Genomic DNA, 16,770 nt, shown 5'->3' with positions numbered 1-16,770 from the left:
GTTTTCGTCCATTCCTAGGTCGTCTCCTGTCCGTCCCGAGTCTCCTCCGTCGACCTTTCTCCGTCCTTTAAGTGTTTCTTCCCGTTTAGGTCAAGATGCCTCGTAAGACCGTGGTTAGGAAGAGGTCCCGTCCCAAGGCCGGTCCCGAGCGGCGCTCCAAGGCGCGGCACGATCCCGCGAGGGAACCACCTCCGGCTCGTTCCTCGCCTAGGGCGGTTCCCGCAAGGCCGTTGGCCGGGAAGGCCGTCACCACCGGGAGGTATGTCGACTTTGACTATCTCTCCCGGGAAGGGTTCACCATAGGTGATAGGCTTAGAGCCCAGGGCCTAGAGTACTTCCTCACTTTGGACCTTCCCACTTACCCTGGCCTTGTTCAAGAGTTTTATAGTACCGTCCATCGGGGAGATGGAGGTATCGAGGGCACAGTAGTAGGTGTCCCTGTGCGTGTCACGGAGGATCTCATTGCCCACATCCTCCACCTTCCATTAGTAGGGGTGGCTCCCGCACACCCTGAGGATAGAGTTGAGGCCCTTACGGTCGTCTTAGGGCATCCACCTCAGTCCCCCCTAGACGAGGTATCTGCTAGCTCACTTCCTATTGAAGTGAGAATCCTTTTGAGTATTCTGTCCAGGTCCATCTTCCCTAAGACAGGAAGATTTGATTTTGTAAATGAGAGGGACCTAGCTATTATGTCTTACATTCTTCAGGACACCCCGGTCAACTTCCCCAAACTCATCTATAGGTATATGTGTGAGCCCCTAGATAGACCTAGGCTCACCCTCCCATACGGCATGATTTTTACTCTTCTCTTTAGGAAGTACGAGATTCCCATTCCTGAGAAGGAACCCTCTCGTGCATTGCGATGGACAGATCGCTTGTGTACGGGGACCATGCACAGGATGGGGTTTCGGAAGAGAGAGGGGGTATGGGTTAGGAAGTCTACCCTCACCGCTCAGACCACCAGACCTTCACCCAGTCCTGAGCCCGATTCAGACTACCCAGACCTTCCAGACCATCCAGACCTTCCATCCACTCCTCCTGCTCCTACCACCTCCGCCGGACCTTCCTCCTCGGCACCACCCTCTATGGCGGTCCGGATTGATCCTGAGCAGCTCCGGGAGCTGCGACAGGAGATAGTCAGAGAGGTGAGGGATGAGCTGCTTCGGGAGCTCCGAGGTGCGGTGCCTGCTCCCACTCCTGCACCCGTATCTTCTCAGTTGGTCCCTTCCTTGACAGCCGTGACTGACATGATGGCTCATGTACGGGAAGAGATCTACAATGTCCGGAGTTTGGTCCAGGCCCAGTTCCACAGCATGAGTGAGGTCACGAGCTCCACTCGACAAATGCGAGAGGAGATAGGTCGTGACATGCACACCACCACCGAGGGAGCCGAGCGCTTGTCGAATGTACTCATCGACAAGCTGGATGCACTTCAGACATCGGTGACTGGGCTTCAGGCGTCGGTGACAGAGCTCTCCACTACACATAGCAGAGCCACCACGTCTATCATCACACAGCTTGGCCATGTCACAGATGCAGTCACCCTCCTCATGGAGCAGAGCCGATTGAGAGGAGGAGCACCATCCTCGAGAGGAGGAGCCACATCCTCGAGAGGAGGAGCCACATCCTCCAGAGGAGGAGATGCATCCTCGAGAGGGGGAGCTTCATCCTCGAGGAGGACATAGATGTGTTTGAGTTCTGTTTTGTATTGTTTTACTTTACTTATTGTATGCTCAAATCTACTTCAATTCATATCAATACAATGAGTAGACATCTTATCTTCAATTATGTGCCATTTGATGATTGGTTGTGCCATTGATTGTGGTTGATTTCCTCCTTTTTGGTATGATGACAAAAAGGGGGAGAAATATGTATAAAATGTGTAAAAGGGGAGAAATATGAAAAAATATGTAAAAGAAATCAATGAAAATAAATAAAAAGATAAACTCTTAAAAACACACACAAATTTGTTCTAAGTGGATTCGGTACCTCGAGGCTCATTATCTCTCTTTTGGGGCTCCTAATGGAGTAATCTCCAGAATCTATTCAAGGGATATTCGGAGATTAGCTGAATCCTACTCAAGAACAAATTGACAGATTTTCCCTCTAAAAACAAAAAATTCAGTTCAAAAACTTCAAAGCATTAAAAGAAAATTCAGAGAATCAAAACATAGTTGAATGCATATGTTGAGGGGGAGAATCTGAATTTTAATCAAGCTAAATCATTAATGACATATAAGCCAAACAATTGATTGCATAATATGAAGGCTTATATAATTCCAAATGAAAGGGGGAGCTTTAACTCCGAAATTTGTTGTTTCACTCCTTTCAAACTTGGATAAATTAAATTATCAGACATTTGAATTCATTTATGGATTTTATTTCATTATTTATTGAGCAAGTCATTTTACATATACTCAAAGTTTTGTCATCATCAAAAAGGGGGAGATTGTGGAGTGATTGATTAAAACCCCATTTGATTTTGATGAGCTCAAAGCATTTGAGTATATCTTGTGATTACTAATGAATTCAATTGAGTGTTTCAGTGAAAATCCTGTCCAAGTGTCTCTAGATTTGGTTCATAGTATTTTGGATAAGTTAAGAAGTCTGCTGAACCAAAGTCTGAGACTCGAGTCGACTCCCGAGTATCACGAGTCGACTCCAAGCGTATCAAGTTCACTGGCACGAGCTCGAGTCGACTCCAGACTAGTACGAGTCGACTCCGACTGAGAACAGAAAGAAGAACAGAAAGCCTCATCTCAGAACCTGTCAACGAGTCGACTCCTGAAGTGCGCGAGTCGACTCCAATGTTCAACGAGTCGACTCCAGGGTAGTAAGAGTCGACTCCAAGAGGTACACAAAGAAAAGGTCAGAGAGCATTTTATGGACTCTGAGATTCGAGTCGACTCCCAGACAGCTCGAGTCGACTCCAAGACAAGCTTCACGTCAAAAGGCAGAAGACCAACTTTCGGAAACTGAGAGCCGAGTCGACTCCAAGGAAGTTCGAGTCGACTCCAAGACTGGATGAGCCAAAAGACAGAGAATCGGGAGTTCGGGCTCTGAGATTCGAGTCGACTCCAAGGACAGTCGAGTCGACTCGAGTGGACAAAATTCAAAATTGGATCCACGGACTTCTGTGGATGAGCCGACTCCAAAATTGCCAAGTCAGCTCCAGAAGTTGGCGAGTCGACTCCGGGTCAAGACGAGTCGACTCCCAGTCGTGACGGCAACTTTAATTCAAATTTGGAACAGTTGCCGAGTCGACTCCGGAAAAGCTTAAGTCGACTCCCGCTACAGCCGAGTCGACTCCTGATCGCACGAGTCGACTCCAACCCACCAACGGTCATATTGTCAGGCTGCGCAGAGTGTGCAGAACGGACAGAAAAAGCAGTGTAACGGCTAGTTTCCGTGGGGGTTGGCTTAAATAGCCACAGAAGACTGTAGCAAGGGAGAGAACAACCATTCCACTCCAAGCATTCAAGCTTTCAACTCTGCAACTTGTTCTTCAACGAAAAAGAGGGAAGATCTGCAATAACTGCATCCAACTACATCTTCTCAACATTAAAAGCTTCCTCCTCCTGCATTCAAGTCGACCACTCTTTCAAGAGGAGACCAGAAGTTCAAGAAGCCATTCCTCATCTCCGATCTAAAAGCGTTTGAGGCTTCTTAACTTCATTTATTGTTCATATTGTTTTTATCTGCTTTTTGAGAAGCTGTTTTCTGTTTTCTTTTACACACTGTATTTACTTGGTTCAATCGGGGGATTGAATCAAGGGGATTAAGGTTGGTTGGTGAGCCAAGTTAAAACCAACGTGTGTAAGGGTTTGATTGTGAGCTCGGAAAAACAATCGGGGTTGGTTCTAGTCGGTGAGCCTGGGAAAACCGACCGAGTTCGTTGTGAGCTCGTAAAACAACAAGTTTGGTTGTGAGCTTGCAAAACAACCGGCTGTAATCCAAGGGGGTTATAGTGAATTCCCAAGAGAGACTTGGGGAGTGGACGTAGGAGCAAGGGGTAGCTCCGAACCACTATAAAACTCTGTATTTGCATTGGATTGTCTCTTCTCTTCTTCCTCTCACATCACTCACAGCACTTAGCATTAATTAAATAACTTGCAATAGTTTTTAATTAATCATCCATAACGTTTTAATTATCCAAATTAATTTAAAACCCAATTCACCCCCCCCCCCCTTTGGGTTGTCTATCTGGGCAACAGAACCTTAATCATAGAACTCACACACATATCCATATCGTGAGTAATCATCGGTAAATGAAATAAAAATTACAATCCCTAACCTGCACATCGAATGGGCCACACACATAAGTGTGTACTAGGGTAAGTATCGCAGTGGACCTCTCCCATGTCCTACAAAGGATAATTTGGCCATCTTTCCTTGAAGACAGGATTCACAAATCGGATATGACTCAGAAGTCAATGAGCCTAGAAGCCCATGTTTCTCCAATTTGTTTATTCTGTCTTCTCCTATATGACCAAGTCTGAGGTGCCACAAATACTTCTGGTTTATCTCATCTCTATATCTTTTGGATCTTATGGTACTCACTGTTTGCTTAGATACATTCACAGATACATCCAAATGTATGTGATAGAAACCGTCAATTATAAAACCACGTGCAACCAATTTATTTCTCAAATAAATGAAACAGTAGTCTTATAAAAATCTTCCTGTACTAAACAAGATATAGAAATCAAATTTCTGCTAGCAATAGGTAACGGTCCCTAAGTATCCTTTTAATAATGAGCATATCTGACATACCTTCTGAAGGTCTGTCACCCTTCTTGCTCTTTATGCTTTCCATGTATGTAGGACAATTTCTCTTCCAATAGCCGTCTATGATGCAATGAAAACACTTTCCCTTGCAATCGGCCCTTTTCTTGGAACTTCCTTACTTGGCCTTTTCTCAATCTTCTGCTTCTTCGTAGGCTTCTTATTCTTCCAGGTAGACTCTCTCTTGGAAGTAGAAACCAACTCGACAGCGAGAACGATGCCCCTTGAACTCTTCAAGGTCCTTACGGTAGTTACCAATTTATTTAACAATTCTAATTTGGTGCATACAATCTTGTTCATATGGTAGTTTACTATAAACTGTTCATATGAAACTCGAAGGGATTGCGGGATCAAATCCGTTTGCAATCTCTTGTGCATGGTCATGCCGAGCTTCTCAAGCTCCTCTAAGTCATTTATCATGGTCAAACCATGATTATGGACAGACTGCCCATCACGCATCTTGGCCTTGAAGAGCCTCTTGGACACTTCAAACCATGCTGCGCGACTCTGTTCACCATACAACTCTTGTAGGTGATATAATATGTCCCTGGCAATCTTCATATTCTCATGCTGGCATTGTAGTTCATTAGACATGGATGCCATTATGTAGCACCTAACTATATTGTCATCATTCGTCCACTTAGCATGCGTCATACGCTGATAGTGATCGGACGGACTGGTAACACGGGGATTCCATGGTATAGCACATACCCTAATTTCTCATAATTCAAAACTATTTTTGAAATTTGCGGAGCAAGTCTTCATAATTGGGTTTGGTCAAATGGTTGTTCTATAGGATATGAGTTAAAAGTCTAGAAGCTGACTTTATAATCCTCAGAGAGTAAAGATTCTAGTTAGAATTTTGTACTTGATCTCTATTTATTTTAGGGCCTTTTAAAACAAATATATTTTCCACTATTTTCTCGAATCTCTCACACTCCTCTGGTAGAGAAACGGAAACCTTGCGACTCTAGATTTCAAGTGGGGTGCTACGGTCCCACCAATTTACATGCCACCTCACCTAACAGTTATTGGTGACACATAAATGATGAGTGTACATCTCTTGTATAATGCTTCTCAAGCAAGTTGTAGTGCTATCCGGTCTCTAAGTAATGAAGATCTCACCTAACAGTTATTGGCCCCATTCCTTAGTTAAGTCGGACCCACCGTATAACCGCAGAAGCAAAGCTGTCATTGGATCCCTCACCTAACAGTTATTGGGCCCAACCCCATCTTTACCCCTACAACATCTAATACCTAATAGAGAGGTCCAGTCCCCCGATGTAACTTGCCCACTGTATCCAACCGAGACAAATCAACGCCGGAAAGACCTTAGCAGCTCTACTACGGTGGAAGACCTATGGACTTAATATTTTTCGAGAAGATTTAATTTAGGTCTCTTTCATTTAATTATCTACATCTCATGCAAATAATTATCTACCCGCTATGCATAAACATAAACATAAACATCCAGGCATAATAACAACAATTAAACTGGTGATGATCATGGATCCAAGATGGGGTCATAGTACAAGCACATGCACGTCAATTGGTTAGATCGTCTTCAACTCTTGACTCGATCTTGAGCACCCTTGGTCCAATTGCGATCAACTTCTTGATCCATCTCCAATCAACCCTTGATCTCGATCCACGCAAATCGTGCTTGTAGAGGCATGCTCCGATCAACCATTGACGTGCAAACACATCACAGATTACATCCCAGATAACTTTAAAATAAATAAAATTAAATAATAGTTACAACCCTTTTTCATGAGACACGCAGGTCTCTAATACATCAATATAAGATGCACGCTGGCATCTGAAAATCTGATTTACATGCCATCACATAACATCACAGAACATCGCAGAACATTTTAGCACATTCACAAAGGGTCATTCATGATCATCACCATTCGCATCACATGCATAAATTATAATTTACAGATCTGAAATCTAATTGATTACGTCATCACATGAGTTGCTGATCATGCAAGACATGATTCTAAATATTTGTAATCACATTATCAAAGCAATAGAATTATTAATCAAAACATTCAAAAATTTTAGCATGCAGAAAAATCTGCAACCTGAAATTCTGCATGCATAAAAATCAGCAGGCATAATCCTTTAAATTTCAGATCTAATATGCCCTTTAATAATTAATCCTAACCTTAATCTACAAAATCTGGCTTTGATATCACTGCTGGATATCCCTTGCACGCCGCAGAAAATTACAGAAAAATTCTGCGGGCAGCGGAAGACATGCGCGAGATCTTGTTCATCGCATGAACATATTTTTTTAAAACCGTCGTTCGTAGATAGATTAGGATTAAAAACTTTTACGTGATTAGGAAGATCAGATTTTCACCTTGCGCGGGAAGATGATCACCGCAATGTGATGATCGTGGTATTTGTTGAAGGTTCGCTTGAAGCCGCACATGCGTCCGGCCTCTACAGGTATCCACACGAGGCAGAGGACCGATCAAAGCTCGCGAATCTCCCCGGGGTGCTAGCTCCCTTGTAGAGATGTCTTTTGATGGCTGAAAACCTCCCTTTGAATTAACTCTTGAAAACAAAAGAAGGATGGATTCAAGGAAGAAAACAAAAGCCTTTGCAGCCTTTTCTTTTCCCTTTGACTTGAAACCAAAAAGGGTGAATAAAAGGATGCATGCCTCCCTATATTTTTCATTGTCTCACGGCTGAAAAATAGATTGGAGAGGTGCTGTTCACCGCTCTTAAGGAAAGGAGAGGAATCCCATGTACTTCCAAGGAGGGAGGTTCAAAAGGGGGCCCGCATGCCCTCCTTTTGAATCATCTTAAACGTGAGACCCTTATTTTCATGTTGGCGGCTGAAACCCAAGGAAAGGGGAAAAGAGAGGCTGTTCACGACTCAAGGAAGAAAAGAATAGGGCTCACGGCAGCCCCTTCTTTTTCCTATTTAAGATTAGGATTGGAGCTCCTAAAAATTAGGAGCTCCATCCTTATCCTTTTGGAGCCAAGAGGAGGTACGCCCCTCCTCTTTTCTTTGTGATTTCGGCCAAGGGAGGGGCTTACGCCCCTCCCTCTTCTCCCTTTCTATCTCACGCCCCACTTAATCAAATTAAGTGGGGGGGGGGGGGGGGGGTCAATTACAAGATGGGTCTAATCTTATTCCAAATAGGATTAAGTGAACCCATTTTCTTTCCCTTCAAATCCTAATCTAATTAGGATTTAATTGAACCATGACTATTGAACTCTTCAATCCTAATCCAATTTGGAGTCATTTATCTTATTAGATTAAAATTAATTAGGACTTAAGAAATTCTAATCTAATTAGGACATATTAAATTTCAGTCCTAATCTAATTAGGACTCTAGAAATCCTACTCCAAGTAGGACTCTAATTTAATTTGAAATCCTAATCCAATTAGGATTCTTAGAATCCTACTCCAAGTAGGACTCGTGTCTAATATGATCAAATCTAATTAATTAAATTCAATTAATTAAATTAAATTACAATCAAATTGCAATTATTCCTTCTTCAACTTGCTAATTATCAATCAAATTGATAATTATAAATTATTTGTGATTCCTAATCACAATTCAACCATCGGATCGGTCAGTACCTCTAATGTGTGTGACCCCATAGGTTTTATTATGTCTGGTAGTGAGATATATTACGATCTCTATCACAATATCATTGAAAACTCCTTTCAATAGGTTGGAACGATTCCAACTCAACTCACCAGGGATCATCGATCATCAAGATAGTCCTTGTGACTCACCATCCACCAGTGACACCTAGCAGCATGTAGTGGCAACCCAGCAGAATGCAATGATGAACCTCTAGGTGCAGTTATCATATGATACAGTCCTTCTATCATGGATCCTTACAGAACGGAGGTCATGGATAACTCGTCAAATCCCGTCGTCTGTCATATGTCTAGATTTATTTGACTTAAGTTCGAGAGTGGAAAACTCTTTCTCCACTGTTCATACAACCCCGGCCGAGGTCTTACGAACTCAGTCTTATAAATTACATAGGATCACTCCTTATCTATCAAGGTCGATAGATTCCATATAGGTGCATACCCTACTCCTACAGTGAACCTACTGCAGCTAATCTACACCACAAGGACCCATATGGCTAGAGACCATGTATACGTGCAGTCAAACTACAGCAATCTTACTGTGAATAGCCGAAGCACCGCAGATCAAAGGACCAGTCACACTACTGCAACATCAAGTAAGTCACTGACGAGTGGATAGACATCCAAGTGACTACTTGCTTTGGTCATGCTCAGTACTCTTGTTCTCTAATAAGCACTTGCATAATTGCTCTAGTGTCCCTACACTATGGACTCAAGACTCGTCCATCAAAAAAAGTAATATGTGCACTAATCTCAGCGGATCGATCACCGTCCTCGTGATGATCCATCGATCAATAGCAATACAGGAATTAATCACCAATGACACATGCCTCAAATTCTCAACTCTTGAGAATATGTGTCATCATCTTATTAATTCCTTAGGCGATTCATGGACATATAAGAACATGAATGATAAGAATGCCCAACTTAATAAATTCATAATTAGGTCAAGTACAAATTTATGTCCCAGAATATAATAATGCGTCAGCCAAATTGGCTTCTAGGGCATACTTCTAACAATGAGTGCCTATGAAAATTCAGAAAGCTAGGGCTTATCCCTGAAGTGATATTATGCCAGTTTCACAACGACAAGAAGATGTAGAGAGAAAGAGAGGATTGAGACTTTTCTTGTTGGCATTTGGTGGAATGGAATGGCATGACTAAAGAGCTTGGAGACATGTCTCTAATATGGTGGGAAAGTACCAACAAAAAGGTGTCAAGGGGAGAAAAAAGGAACGCTATACTTATAAAAGTTCAGACCTTGCAGGCATAGCACGCCTAAAGCTGGTTTTCATAGGCACTCATGAATTTTTCGTAGCCATGAAAAGAGACTGAGAGATCCATGTTTTCTGTCCCACAGATTTGCACGCAGCTCGAGAGAGTTTTTCTCTCCTCTTCCCCTCAAATTTTCTGTAGCTGATATATTACGCCTGTTGTTTTTTGCACCTACTTCAAAAAATCTGAAGAATGAAACCGAGGGGTAAAACCTGTCAACTAAATATCCAAAATTTGTGCTACTAAGTGGTCAAATTTCCAAATACAGAGGTTATATTTTTCTCTGTTGGTGATTTTTTTTACCAATTGGTGATTCAATGTTGAAAGGAGGAGAATATAACTTTTTTTCCTATTTATTTTTTTAATTTTCAGTTGGTGATTCAGTTTTTAAAGAAGAAGTATATAACATTAGGAGGGGCAGAGATATTATTGGAAAGAGGCATAGCATCTTTAAAATAGAAGTGATATAAATGACATTCATTAAATTATTGCAACTCTACCCACTACCTTGAGCCAAGCCCATACCAGTTTCATGAGTACCTATGAAAAATTTAGAAAGCTACGGCTTCTCCCTGAAGTGTATTATGCTAGTTTCATAGTGACAAGAAGATGTAGAGAGAAAGAGAGGAGTGAGACTTTTTGTTGGGATCCCCACACGCCGCAGAAAAATCAGAAATGCAGCGGAAGAGGCATGCGTGGATTCGTTCATCGTATGAACGTATTTTAAAACCGACATTTGTAGATAGATTAGGATTAAAACTTTTTCATAAGATTAGGAAGATCAGATCTTCAACTTGTGCGGGTAGATGATCACCACAAACTGATGATCGTGGTATTTGTTAAAAGGTTCGCTTGAAGCCGCACACACGTCCGGCCTCTAGGGCATCCACATGAGGTAGAGGACCAATCCAAACGCCTAAATCTCTCTGGGGTGCTAGCTCCCTTACAGATGGCTGAAATCCTCTCTCCTTTGCAGCAACCAACACTTTGATTGCTCTCTCTTGAGGAAGAAGAAGAGGAGAGGGAAGAATAAAAGGAAGCAACCAACACTTTGTTAAAAGGTAGATGATCACCATAAACTGATGATCGTGGTATTTTTGTTAAAAGGTTCGCTTGAAGCCGCACACGCGTTCGGCCTCTATGGGTATCCATACGAGGTAGAGGACCAATCCAAACGCCTAAATCTCTCTGGGGTGCTAACTGTCTTACAGAGATTTATTTTGATGGCTGAAATCCTCTCTCCTTTGCAGCAACCAATACTTTGATTGCTCTCTCTTGAGGAAGAAGAAGATGAGAGGGAAGAATAAAAAGAAGCACACGCTTGCTGCCTTTTTGATGGCTGAAATCCTCTCTCCTTTGCAGCAACCAACACTTTGATTGCTCTCTCTTGAGGAAGAAGACGAGGAGAGGGAAGAATAAAAGGAAGCACACGCTTGCTGCCTTTTTTATTTTTGTGGAAAAAGGAAGGGGAGAAGGGCCACACGCTACCCTTATTTTTCCTTGGTTTCTTGCGGCTCCAAGAGGAAAGATGAGAGGATCTCACGGCTAAAAAGAAGAGAGACTTTCTCTCTTTTCCTTTTCGGCTCAAAAGGGATTAGAATCACTTAGGAGGCCGCCCCATCCCTCCTTTTGTTTGACGTGTGGAGCTCCTAAAATTTAGGAGCTCCATCTTTATCTCCAAGGACGGGCGTACGCCCTTCCTCTTGTTTGCGTGAATCCTAATCCTCTAAGGAGGATTAGGTGGCCAATAGTCCTAATCTAATTAGGTTTCTTCTAAATCATGACTCAATCATGACTCAATTGAACTCTTCAATCCTAATCCAATTGGAAATCATCTTTATTTATTAGATCAAAATTAATTGGACTCTAGGAATTCTAATCCAATTAGGACTCATATAATTTTAGTCCTAATCCAATTAGAACTTTAGGAATCCTAATCCAATTAGAATTCTAATAATTTGAAGTCCTAATCTAATTAGGACTCTAGGAGTCCTACTTCAATTAGGACTCTAGGTGTCCTACTCCAAGTACGACTCTTATTTAATAAGATCAAGCCTAATTAATTAAGTTCAATTGATTCAATTAAATTGCAATCCAATTACAATTATTCCTTCTTTAACTCACTAACTCTTAGTGGGTTAAACCAATTATCAATCAAATTGACAATTATAAACTATTGTGATTCCAAATCATAATTCAACCATCGGATCGGTCAATACCTCTAATGTATGTGACCCCATAGGTTCTATTCCGTCTGGTAGTGAGATATATTGCGATCTCTATCGCAATATCATTGAAAACTTCTTTCAATGAGTTGGAACAATTCCAACTCATCCCATCAGGGATCATCGACCATCAAGATAGTTCCTGTGAGTCTTACCATCTACCAGTGACACCTAGCAGCATGTAGTGGCAATCCAGCAGAATGGAATAATGAACCTCTAGGTACAGTTATCGTATGATACAGTCCTTCTATCGTGTATCCCTATATGATAGAGATCATGGATAACTCGTCAAACCCCATCGTCTGTCATATGTCAAGATTTATTCGACTTAAGTTCAAGAGTGGAAAACTCCATTTCCATTGTACATACTGCCCCGGCCGAGGTCTTACGAACTAAGTCTTATAAATCACATAGAAGCACTCCTTATCTACCAAGATCGATAAATTCTATATAGGTGCATACTTACTCCTATAGTGAACCTACTGCAACCAATCTACACCACAAGGACCCATATGGTTAGAGACTATGTATATGTGCAATCAAACTACAGCAACCTCATTATGAATAGTCGAAGCACCATAGGTCAAAGGACTAGTCACACTACTGCAACATCAAGCAAGTCACTAACGAGTGGATAGACATCCAAGTGACTTCTTATTTTGGTCACGCTCAGTACCCTTGTTTTCTAACAAGCACCTGCACTATCACTTCAGTGTCCCTACAATGTGAACTTGAGACTGGTCTACCCTAAAAAAAAGTGATCTATGCACTAATCTCATCGGATCAATTACCGTCCTCGTGATGATCCATCGATCAGAAGCATTTAGAAATTAATCACCAATGACGCATGGCTCAAATTCTCAACTCTTGAGAATATGCATCATCATCTTATTAATTTTTTGGACGATTCATAGACACATACACAATATGAATGAAAAAGATACCCATTTATTATTCAATAAGAAAGTCAAGTACAAAACTATATTCCAGAATTAATAATGTGTCAGCCAGATTGACTTCTAGGGCATACATCTAACACTTTTCTAGTTGGCATTTGGTAGAACGGAATGGCGTGACTAAAGAGCTTGGAGACAGGTCTCTAATATGGTTAGAAAGTACCAACAAAAGTGTGTCAAGGGGAGAAAAAAAGGAATGTCATACGTATAAAATTTCAGACCTTGCAGGCATAGCATGCCTAAAGTTAGTTTTCGTAGGCACTTATGAATTTTTCGTAGCTATGAGAAGAGACTGAGAGACCCATATTTTCTGTCACACAGATTTGCATGCAGCTCGAGAGAGCTTTTCTCTCCCCTCCCCCTCATGTTTTCTGTAGTTGATATATTACATCTGCTGTTTCTTTTCACCTACTTCAAAAAACTTGAAGAGTGAAACCAAGGGGTAAAACTTGTCAACTAAATATCTAAAATTTGTGCTACTGAGTGGTCAAATTTTTAAATACAAAGGTTATATTCTTCTCCATTGGTGATTTTTTTTTTTTACAAATTGGTGATTCAGTTTTCAAAGGAGGAGAATATAACTTTTTTTCTTTTTATTTTTTGAATTTTCAATTGGTGATTCAGTTTTGAAAGAAGGAGAAAATAACATTAGGAGGTGCAGAGCTATTATTGGAAAGAGGCATAGTATCTTTAAAATAGAAGTCATATAAATGACATTTATTAAATTATTGCAACTATACCCACTACGTCGATCCAAGCCTGTTGCCCAAGGTGACAACCCAAGAAGGGGGATGAATTGGATTTTCTAAAAATTATGTTTTTAAATTAACTTTGAATTGAATGTAGCGGAATGATAAGGTGTTATCTTACTTAAGCTCTAGGCAATCATAAGTAAAGCAATAGAGAATTAGCTAGAGCAAGTACACTATGCAAGTATGAAAGTAAAACAAGATGCACAAGGAAAACACTACAAATACAAGCATGTATAGTGGTTCGGTGCACTCCAAGCACCTACATTCACTCTCCAAGCGTCTCTTTGGGAATTCACTATAATCTCACCGATTACAGTCTAGTTGTTTTACAAGCTCACAACCAACTTGTTGTTTTTACGAGATCACAACGAACTCGATCGGTTTTCACAGGCTCACCGGCTAGAACCAAACCGATTGTTTTTTCGAGCTCACAATCCAATCCAGTTGGTTTTCTTCGGCTCACCAACCAAAATCTATACTATTTGTTTTTTTTTTGGTAAAATATACTATTTGTTTTTCGGGCTCACAAACAACCCAGTTGGTTTTTCCAAGGCTCACCAACCAAAACCTTTGCAACATTTGTTTTGTTAGATGTATGCGCTAGAAGCCAATCTGGGCGACACATTCACTACCAGAAAACACGCGTATAGTGACGGAAAATTAGTGACAGACCGTTATCAGTCACTATTTGTGACTGATTAGTGACCGCCAGAAATTTGGTCACTGTGGTGTAAACTTAGTGACCGATTAGTGACAGACCGGTCACAGAATGCGCGGATAGGATGGGCGCCAAAACTTAGTAACCATCATAATGACGGGGTATCTGTCAGCAAAATGATAACCGAAATTGCAACCTCTCAGTGACAAATTCAGCTGTCACAAATATCGTAACCCAAGTATTTATAAATTTTAAAAATATTATTTTTGAGTAAATCTAAATTTAAAAAAAAAGATAAAAGAAGGAAAATCCAAAATGAAACTAAGTGTGCCCGCCGTTTCGCCCAAATTTCTTCGATAATCTAAATTCCAATCGCTCTCCAGAAAACTCAAATTTTTTCTTCTCATTTTCAAATCTCATGGTGTTGGCCATGACCCATTTGCACCCCTATTGCAACTTTCCTGCAATGGGATTGGATTTTAGAAGAAGGTCTGGGATTTTTTTACCATGCTTTATAGTTCAAAAATATTTTTTCCTGCAAGTTCCGTCCAATCAGCCTTATAGATAAAAAATAGTTTGATATGAAATTTGGCTTGCAGACCGACTTAGTCCAATCAGCCTTATAGATAAAAAATAGTTTAATATGAAATTTGGCTTGCAGTCCCATCCCGATTTGGAGCTGTGAGCTTGTGACTCGAAGCACTTCCCTGGTCTCGATTAAAAGATTGGTGTGGTTAGGGATTTGGTATCGCGGCTTCCCATCTCCTCCCTCTCCTCCACCTCCGGCCTCTCCTCTCCGGCTCCCCCTTGCCGACCATTTTTACCTCCCCGTCGACGGCGACCACGGCTACATCACGCCTCCCGATCGCGGCTACATCACCTCGTCGATGCCCCCCTCCTTCTTGCTCGTCGGCTAGGATTTTCAGAACCCACAACTGGTCTTCCCGAAGGTAAACCCTAACCTACTGAGGGTTTCATTATCTCTTTGCTCGGCGCCTGTGTTCATCTCCTTCTCACCCGGGACGAGATCATCGTGGCTACGTCACCCCGTCGACGCCCCCCTCTTTCTTGCTCATCGGCTAGGATTTTCAGAACCCACAACTGGTTCTTCCCGGAGGTAAACCTAACCCCATTTCCTTTTAACCCATGATAACAAAATAAAAGAAACGAAGAAGAGGAAGAGGAAGGGGGAAGGAACCTACCGAGGGTCTCCCCCTGTGGATCCGGCGTCGCGCTTGATCGCCGTGCCTTTCGATTATATACATGATCCTATGTTTGCATCTCTTTGTGTTCATCTTCATCTAGTCATTATATACATGATCCAAGATTCCAGATGTGGATGTAAATGTATACATTTTAATCTCCATTCTGAGATGCTGTGGTGAAGTAGGGTTTCTGAGATGCTATGGTGAAGCAGGGTTTGTTTCCCTTAATTCCTTGTTGATGTTTCCTTTTAGCAGACGAAGTTTTTGATTAATAGTGTCTGCTAAGTTTGGAACCACAATATCTCATGTTGTGACATGGAGCAGCAACTATTTCTTTTTTTTTTCTTCCTTTTTTTCTTTTTGAGAAATATGAAGCAGCCAGGATTTAGAGAATATATGTTCTTGATTTAACGAGTATATGGGCACAAAAATAATGGTTGCACAAGACGTATTTACCACACAACATTGAAAAGGACTTGATGCATCATCCTATGTGGGGGTTCTTCTAAATGACAAGAATCGAAACTCATTAGATAAACCTCTTGTCAAGAAACTGCAAGCCATTTGTTCCTTCATTTTAGTCTTATAAGGCAGCTTAATTTGCCACTTCTATTAAAGACTTTTTCATATGAGAGCAAGACGTTCTTCCCTTGTTTGTGTGGAAAAAGCATCAGAGAAAAATACTTCCTGCTGATAGAGAGAGAGAGAGAGAGAGAACCACAGGGTACGTTGAATCTATCTTTCAGAAAGATCTGGCACGGATAAATTGCAAAACCTCACAAACAGATCTCACTCTTTGGCGCATGTTTTAACTTCAGCTGAAAAACTGATGAAATCATGAACTAAAGGCTTGTGTTTCCAGCTGCCAAGGATTATAGTAGTACTTTGTTTCAAGAGTTTCAACATGAGATATTGTGGTTCCAATGGTCCGATACTATTAGCTCTCAATGATTAATCTCTATTTTTTATTGTTCATGTGAAAATATTAAGGGAAGAGTTGTGTATCATTGGTGCAATTTTTTTTGCTCCTAAATCTGAATCTACAGTAACCTCTAATTTAATGTAATATAATTGAATATATTTTATTTACTTGGACCTTTGTAGGAAATCTAATCTTTGTGTATTGTGATAGATTTGAGCTTTCCTATGAATATCATTCGTCAAGCACCAAACTTGGGCCCATTAGAGATCTAATACTTAAAAAAGAGTATCAATTATTGATTCTTCATCAACTTGCAAAATTTATTTTCATGATTGTTGAATAGTAATTCAAAGCATGCCAGTCA

The sequence above is a fragment of the Phoenix dactylifera genome, chromosome 15 (genome assembly GCF_051530095.1).
Source record: "Phoenix dactylifera cultivar Ajwa chromosome 15, Ajwa_hap1_PhDact_Kaust_v1.1, whole genome shotgun sequence".
In the NCBI taxonomy this organism is placed as follows: domain Eukaryota; kingdom Viridiplantae; phylum Streptophyta; class Magnoliopsida; order Arecales; family Arecaceae; genus Phoenix; species Phoenix dactylifera.
Note: the sequence above shows the minus strand (reverse complement) of the source record.